Here is a 7,780-nt window from a genome sequence, read left to right on the forward strand (position 1 = left end):
GTCCCGTGATGAAGTTAATTCTTCAAGTCACCCGAGTTATTTTCCTCATTGATGAGTAGCGTGCTGGTGAGTGTGTCTCATCCAATAGTCATATCGGTACTCAGGGGCAGTGTGCCAGCTATATATAGCCCCTGCCCCTTAGATAACGGGTGGTTGCTCGAGTGATATTTTGCTGCGTCTGCAAAGAGCGTCCTTCCTTGCAGAGATGTGAACCAATCCTAAGTGAGGAAAATCACCCAAGGCGAAGAACAGAAAGTGACTGAGCATCACTAAAGAATCGACTCGATCCTAGCTCGTGATCTATTACTCTTGAGAACTTGGCGTCCTCTAGACGGTTAGGCATAGTTATGTAAGAATCGAAAGTTCGAATTCACTGAAGGACAAGTTTGCACCGGACCAAAGATCACCGCAAAATCTACCTTGAGTATTGGACGAGTTTCGTGGAACTTAACTCAAGGAGAAAAAGGCGAGGACTTGTGTGTCCTCGGACTAGTGTGCTCAACCTCTCCAACCAAGATGTACAATAGTTGCCAATAGTTTGAACTTTGTTAAAGAAATCATCGTGTCTTCACCAACCTTATGGGTTCAATTCTTTGAAACCTTTACTTTCAATACTTTGACATGTTTTGAGGAGTTTCTCTCTCTCTCTCACTCTTTGTGACTGTTGTGAAGTCTTTCTGAGCACTTAACTTTCCGCTGTTTAATTTTGTTAAGTGTTTCTCAAGTTGTTTTCTTTGAAGCCTTTCTTCCTGTTGCTAGTTAAGTTCCTCAGCATATCTCTCTGCATTGTTTAATGCTTTCCTAGCTTACCTCGGCCATTGCAGTGTTTTTTTACTTGGTTGTTTCCATACATGCTTGTATGTTTCACTAGTTATCTTCCTAGAATTATTTGGCACTGCACACTATTATAGTTTGTTATCTATGTTTTCTGCAATGGGTTTCTTTATTTCAAAGAGTTTTGATAAACGCCTATTCACCTCTTCCCTTCCCAGTCGTTCTACTTTGACCTTTCACTAGTTCTGATTTCAGAGTTGGTTTCGGAGTTGGGTTTTGGAACAACCCAATACTTTTGTTATGCCACTTTCAGAACATAATATGGAAAGTAACCCGGATTCTGGACACCACGAAACATCGTCTCGAAAGATCTGACACGATGTTTCGGACCACACAAAAACTCTCCTCTGGAATATTTGGAAGTGGAAATCTCACCGAGGCTATTTGGTGAAATTATGTATGGAACTTAGTCTATGTATTTGGCTATATGTAGGCAACATAATTATAACTTTAAATCCTCAACAGAAAAATCATCGCTTTAAGTTCATCATATGACCACTCTTAATAGTGTGGCTATCCTACGACTCAAGATCAAGAGAGAAACAAAGATACATTTTCAAATATGTCATCTTTCTTCTCTCTCTAGCTATGGGGTTCATCAATCATCTTTGCTCGCAAACTTATGGACTAACACACCTTCTATACACTTAGGAAACAATATTACTCCTTAATTGGTATGACATTTACACTAAATCCACTTAGAGGAACAAATGTTTTTTTCATTGCTAATTCGGCCTCTTCCGCCCCCAACTCATGTCTTACACGACGGGTCTATGTGGACTACACAGTTGTTGCTCTTCTCATCTTCCTTCTCTCCTCTAGTGATGCAATGACGGAGCGAGCGGCGGTGCATTCAATTCAGAAGGATTTTCTTGAGGGCTCACATGTTTTTGTATGTTTCCACGTGGTCTTTCCTGTAAAATTTGGGGACAACTACCCTACATCTAGATATTTCTTTTTACATTCTTTTCTTAATTAATATAATCTAAATATTAGTGTGTAAACATTAGCTTAAAATAAAACTAACACTCCTGACACAGCTTCTTGGGCCTGGGAGCCGAATGGGAGTTTCTCTGCGCGATCGGCTTACGCGGCTGGTTTCATGGGCCTTGAAGAATCACCAACTGCTAAGTTTACTTGAAAGTCAAGGGCGCCGCTGCATTGCCGTTTTTTCCTCTGGCTAGCGATCCAAAACAGATGCTGGACATCGGATCGCTTAGCCAGTCGAGGTCTTCCCCATCAGGATGCGTGCCCCCTCTGCGACCAACAGGAAGAAACTTTGCAACACCTTCTGCTTGGCTGTGTGTTTGCGCGACAGGTCTGGCATGAGATGAGCCGGGCAACAGGGCTTCGGGAGTTGGAGCCATTACAGGATGAATCGTTGAGTGCATGGTGCCTAAGGTAGGATCGGGAACCGAGAGGTAGGAGATCAACGAGGGCTAAATGCATCCTAGCCTTGTGGACAATTTGGAAGCATAGAAACGACGTCGTGTTCAATGGGGCTCCAGTTTCTCTGTCACGAGTCAAAGAGCGGCTACCTGAGGAAGGAAGGCTGTGGGCGAAAGCGGAAATGTTTAAAGATGACATTAAAGGCTTTGAAGAGCTAGGTAGCGAGCGGACAGCTTATGAGTAGTTTGTAATACAAGTTGGTGCCCGGTGGACTCGGGAACTTTGTAACTATTGTAGCCCGCGTGGATTTTGGGGACTCTCCCCCCCCCCCCCTCTTCTTTAATGAATAATACGCACACTCGTGCATATTCGAGAAAAAAATAATAAGGATCAATGTCGGCGGCTCATTCTGTCGGTAGTAGTGGTTGTCTGGTGGTCTCGTAATCTCGATATAATTTTTATTATATTTGAAATGCTTTGTGCTTCCGATGAGTTTTTACAATAAATTTGATGCTTTTCGCAAGAAAAGACGAATGTTGCCACAAAAAGAACAAAGATAAATGTTTTAATCTTTATCGCAAAAAGGATGTAGGTAGTACTCTCTCTTTAAGAAATATTAATGATCTAGACGATTTTATATTTCTTTACAGAGGGAGTATTTCAAAAGAAATCCTGTTACGTGCTTGCTGATTTTATCGCTTGTCATCTTATATATTATGCGAAATCAGCCAGATGTTTGTCCGTCGATGACCCTCTGCCTACGTTTCGACACATACAAGGTTCACTCCGACGTTCGTGTATCCAGGACACATTACTGCGTTGCAAGAGGACAGACCGACAGAAGACACGGCTAAGTAAAACTTGGCACTTGATAATAGAGAAATATTGTGTTCGGTTTCAACAGGCAACTGAGACACGGGATCTGGAAGATACGCGGTGCTCCGTCAACAGAGTCGTGGCGCCACATGCAAGATGCAACACCAACCAACAAACCCCATTTATTTCAGAGATTAGTCGCAAGAAAACTGCCATCATTTTTCGTTCTCACCTAGCATAGTCTGCTCGTGATGTGGCAAGGAGCGAGAAACACGTGGTGCCTTGGCCATACTGCCTATACACACATACTCTGATTTTGGGAGACTACTACTATGAGGCGTTAGCAGACGCAACATATAAATATTGTGTACCGCTATTATGTCCAATTGAAAACAACATACATGGCCCTCATTTCCAGATATATCTGTCAACATGCACTGTTGTATCGACTACATAATGAGAACGGAATTGCAATTTTGTTACGGTGGTGCAGTGTATTGAATTCATACTCCAGCTACTTGCCTCAGAAGTCCGAACTGATCAAAAGAGGGGGCAATATATTTCAATACAATGAACCGTGAATCTGTGCTGCTCAACGGTGTTGCTATGTCGTATCAAAATTGTAGAAACACCTACGTGTTTCGGCACATGCAAGTCGGCCTACATTGTTCCTCTACCTACAAAAGAAAACTCATACTGCTGCAAGTATTATTGACTGCGAGAAGAGAGCAAAAGAAGGCACGCGAGAGTAGTAATAGCGACATGCAAGGGATTTGGATGGATACGTATACGTAACGCATGGCTGCAGCGTCGACAGCGTCGTGGCGCCACATCCAGCACCAACGTATCATCGCTGTTCGTTTGAAGAAAAAATTAGTGACATCCAAAATACAGCGGGATAATGCATTATTGGGTCTCATCAAGCCTGCAGAAAACACGTGTGGTCCCATGGCTAGCTGTACATATGATTTTGATACCGACCAGTGATCTTTCACCTAAGAGAGGAGTACATACCCAAGAAAAGATCAAGTCTGAAAACTCTATTACTTATACATGTGTTAAGAAAACTCTACAAAACTCCTTACAATAGCCAATATATGACTCCCTCTTACCGTAATATTTGTCGCTGGAGTAGCCAGAGGGAGTAGTATATTAAAAATGGGACACAAATTTGTTTTTTTTAAAGGAGGATGACCCCCGGCCTCTGTGTCTGGGAGATGCATACGGCCACAGATTTGGTGAACACACGGTTCTACGTGGACCCCCTATAAATTATAAATTCAAAAAAATATACTATAAAAAATTAAAAGTTTCTAGCTTTTTGAACATACATAGTCAACCGGTATACTCGTGCATGAAGTTTCACGAAGAAATGACACTCATGGTATTCTAGGCAAAAATGACAAAATCAAGGCTATATGAAAAGCATTGTGTGATGAATAGTAAGGTCAAAACAGTATTTTCTTCATAAGAATACCATGGGCGTCATTTCTCCACGAAACATGACACATAAGAGAATGGTCGATCAAGTTTGGTACCCCAAAATTTCAGATTTTTATTATGTTTCTAGTATTTTCTTTAAAAATTACTATTCATATAGGTGCGCGTGAAACCATGTCCACATTTGTATTTTCGTAAAAAACATGCCCCAATATTCTTAGACTTTCTACTATACTTGGGGAGTACCAAGATGTCATATCCTTTTATGTTAAAAACTCCACATTTACTGATAAATGCATACATAAATGAGTAAGATCTATAGGTACTTGTCTGCTTGAGAAGTTGTTCTTTCTGCTTAGCTATGATTTCGTTCTACTTAGCCAAAATTGATTTCGACCGTACATCATTGAATCTCGGCCAAAATTCTGGCTATATTCATTGGCTTGTTGCATGTGCGCAAGATACACGGCCAGATCACAGTGTACATCGTCGTCGGTAACTTAATCTGGCTAGGATTCGTGGCTTCATACATCACCAGCTTTTTCTTGCGAGAAATACACACATCACCACCTGGCTGGTACGTGGTCTCTCAGCCTATTTCAGGTTCAATCATGAAGCAGCTCAGGGCCACATTAAACCCAATACCAGAATTACTGTGTAAACGACGGACTGCCGAACAAAAATCGTACGACACTGAGTATCTCCACTGCAAAGCGCTTGTGTAGGCGCTTACAAAGAAAAGAACAAATACAATACAATAAAAAGGATCCTGATAAGTTATATACGTGTGACATGAATACATGACAACATTGAACGTTTTCGATGGCAATTTTAGTTTTCAAGCATGACGACTTTCTTTTCGGATGACAAGTTTCCGTTTTTTTAATGAAAACTTTATTTTAGTTGTAAAAAAGTCAGGACTGGAGTGCTCCGAGTCACATGTGTGTCATTTATCATTTGGAAATAGAAAAAAATCAGCCTAGCAATTTCTAATCCGACGCTAATAAATCAGAAAACAGATAAAAAAAATGAACGCTACAGCCTACATGCATCGCCAGAGTCCCACGAAAAAAAAGGCTAAGGCCCCGCTTGGAATGTTGTTTTTCTGCCACCCCTGTAACATTTTACACCTGTATTATACTAGTCTCGAACCGAATACATGCCACAGGGTTGTATTTCCATTCCGCTTCTAACCTCCGCCTGGAATGTTGTTTTTCTGCCACCCCTGTAAATTGGCTCCAGTTTCAATTCGGTTGTAAAATATACATGGCGCCCAAGTTGCAGCACTACATATATGTTCAAACATGCATGGCACCCAAATGTATAGCTTTTCAACAGCACAGACTTTCTAATACACACGTACAGAATTTTCAACAGCACAGACTGCACTTCCACACAAATTACACAGGTATAAAATGAGCTAAAATTTTGATTTATATATCAGTACAACCACATCAAAAAAAGGATAATATTTTTGCAATCATCCATTTGAACATAGTTCCGATAACTCATAGTGCTCAAAGTCAGTAGTTTAAATTACAAATTTATCGAGGCATACTTGTCTCGTCTTGTCCGCATGCTACATAACCAAATTTATTGAGGCAGTTGTTCAACCATTGTGCGCTTAGACATAAAATATTTCAGGAAGATTATTGATTGCTTCATGGACTCGGGTAATCATAGAATCATGTGAAAGGACATCCTGAAAAGAAAAAAAATTGAAAAACATTAGCTATGTAAGAACACTTTGTGCTCTATGAAGGATACCAGCCACACATGTCAAGAACAACCATGTATGTCAAAAAGATTAGCACAAAATCCTGAATTACCAAGCGGAGCCAGATGGTACAAGGTAGCCATAGCATGTCACTAAATTTAAAGAAACCATATTATTTTTCAAAAAACACCGATATGAAGAAACAACATGGCAGCAATATAAACAACATCTTAAATAAGAAAAGATGCTCTAGACAGCAGCAGGTCTATATGATTTTGAATGCAAAAATGATAGCTCCAAGAATTGCAAGTTCTCAACACAGGTCTATTGTGGATAATAACAAACATGTCCAGAATATTATGTTACTCCCTCCCACTAGCGGAGCCTCGTTGAGGCCAAAGGGACTCTAGGAGCAAGCAAGGTATGCTTCACCTAATGGAAATAAAAGGAACACAGACAATACCTTTGATCAGAGCACCAGATTGATTGAAGGAATACCGCCAGATGAAAACCGAGCTGCAAAGGAATACTCGCTCGACTAAGCCTTGCAAACTTATCTTTAGTGGGGAGAAGAAATGCAGAAAACCAAGATAATGGTACTTACAAGGAGGAGGCTGAGGACTAATCTTGTCGACTTCCTTCTTTAGCCACATACCCCGCAATCTTGAGTTGTAACCCAGGAAAATCTCACGATTTGCTGCATCCTTGAAAACATCAGAGGCAAAGATTTTGACCTCGTCGGGAACATCATCCATGTCATTCAAGACCTGCAAGCATTCTGTAATTGAGGGTTGTTTTCCTTGCTGTGACACTTTTTCCTTCTTGGAAGCTTGCTCTTTCTTGAAATTCACATAAGCCATAATGGAATCTTCAAGCCGCTGTATAGATGTGGCACCTTTTTGTTTCTTAGTTTTTTTCCCTTTGGCACTTGATTCACTTATTTGTGGTTGATCGCCATCAGCATCTTCACTGCCTAATTCTTCCTCGTCATTGACAGTGTTCTCTCTTTCATCCACATCATCTAATGTAGAAGTATCATTGATGTCAATTATTGAAGAAGTCCTTACGTTGTCATCTCTTCCATGTCTTGTATTTTTCTTGCTAGTGCTTGCAACCATCTTATCCTTCGCTACAAAGTTGCTACCTATTTTTGTGCCAATCGGGGGCTTCCTTGATGTGAGGCAATGTCTTCCTTGCGCAATGTGTCTGTGACGCCCCCGATTCAATCGTACACTAATTATGCACGCAAATGTGTACGATCAAGATCAGGGACTCACGGGAAGATATCACAACACAACTCTAAAACATAAATAAGTCATACAAGCATCATAATACAAGCCAGGGGCCTCGAGGGCTCGAATACAAGTGCTCGATCAAAGACGAGTCAGCGGAAGCAACAATATCTGAGTACAGACATAAGTTAAACAAGTTTGCCTTAAGAAGGCTAGCACAAACTGGGATACAGATCAAAAGAGGCGCAGGCCTCCTGCCTGGGATCCTCCTAAACTACTCCTGGGCGTTGTCAGCGGGCTGCACGTAGTAGTAGGCACCTCCGGTGTAGTAGGGGTCGTCGTCGACGGTGGC

The 7,780-nt window shown here is 41.2% G+C and overlaps 1 long non-coding RNA gene across 1 annotated transcript; it reads right to left on the reverse strand.

Annotated features, from left to right (window-relative positions):
• Positions 1-5,938: 5,938 nt before the first annotated feature.
• LOC123094649 (uncharacterized) lies at positions 5,939-7,061 on the reverse strand. Its single transcript, XR_006445901.1, has 3 exons — positions 6,801-7,061; positions 6,660-6,712; positions 5,939-6,181 (listed from the first exon to the last, which is right to left on the reverse strand). It is a non-coding gene; the product is annotated as an uncharacterized lncRNA (long non-coding RNA).
• Positions 7,062-7,780: the final 719 nt, after the last annotated feature.

This window comes from Triticum aestivum, chromosome 4B, assembly GCF_018294505.1.
Source record: "Triticum aestivum cultivar Chinese Spring chromosome 4B, IWGSC CS RefSeq v2.1, whole genome shotgun sequence".
Taxonomy (NCBI): domain Eukaryota; kingdom Viridiplantae; phylum Streptophyta; class Magnoliopsida; order Poales; family Poaceae; genus Triticum; species Triticum aestivum.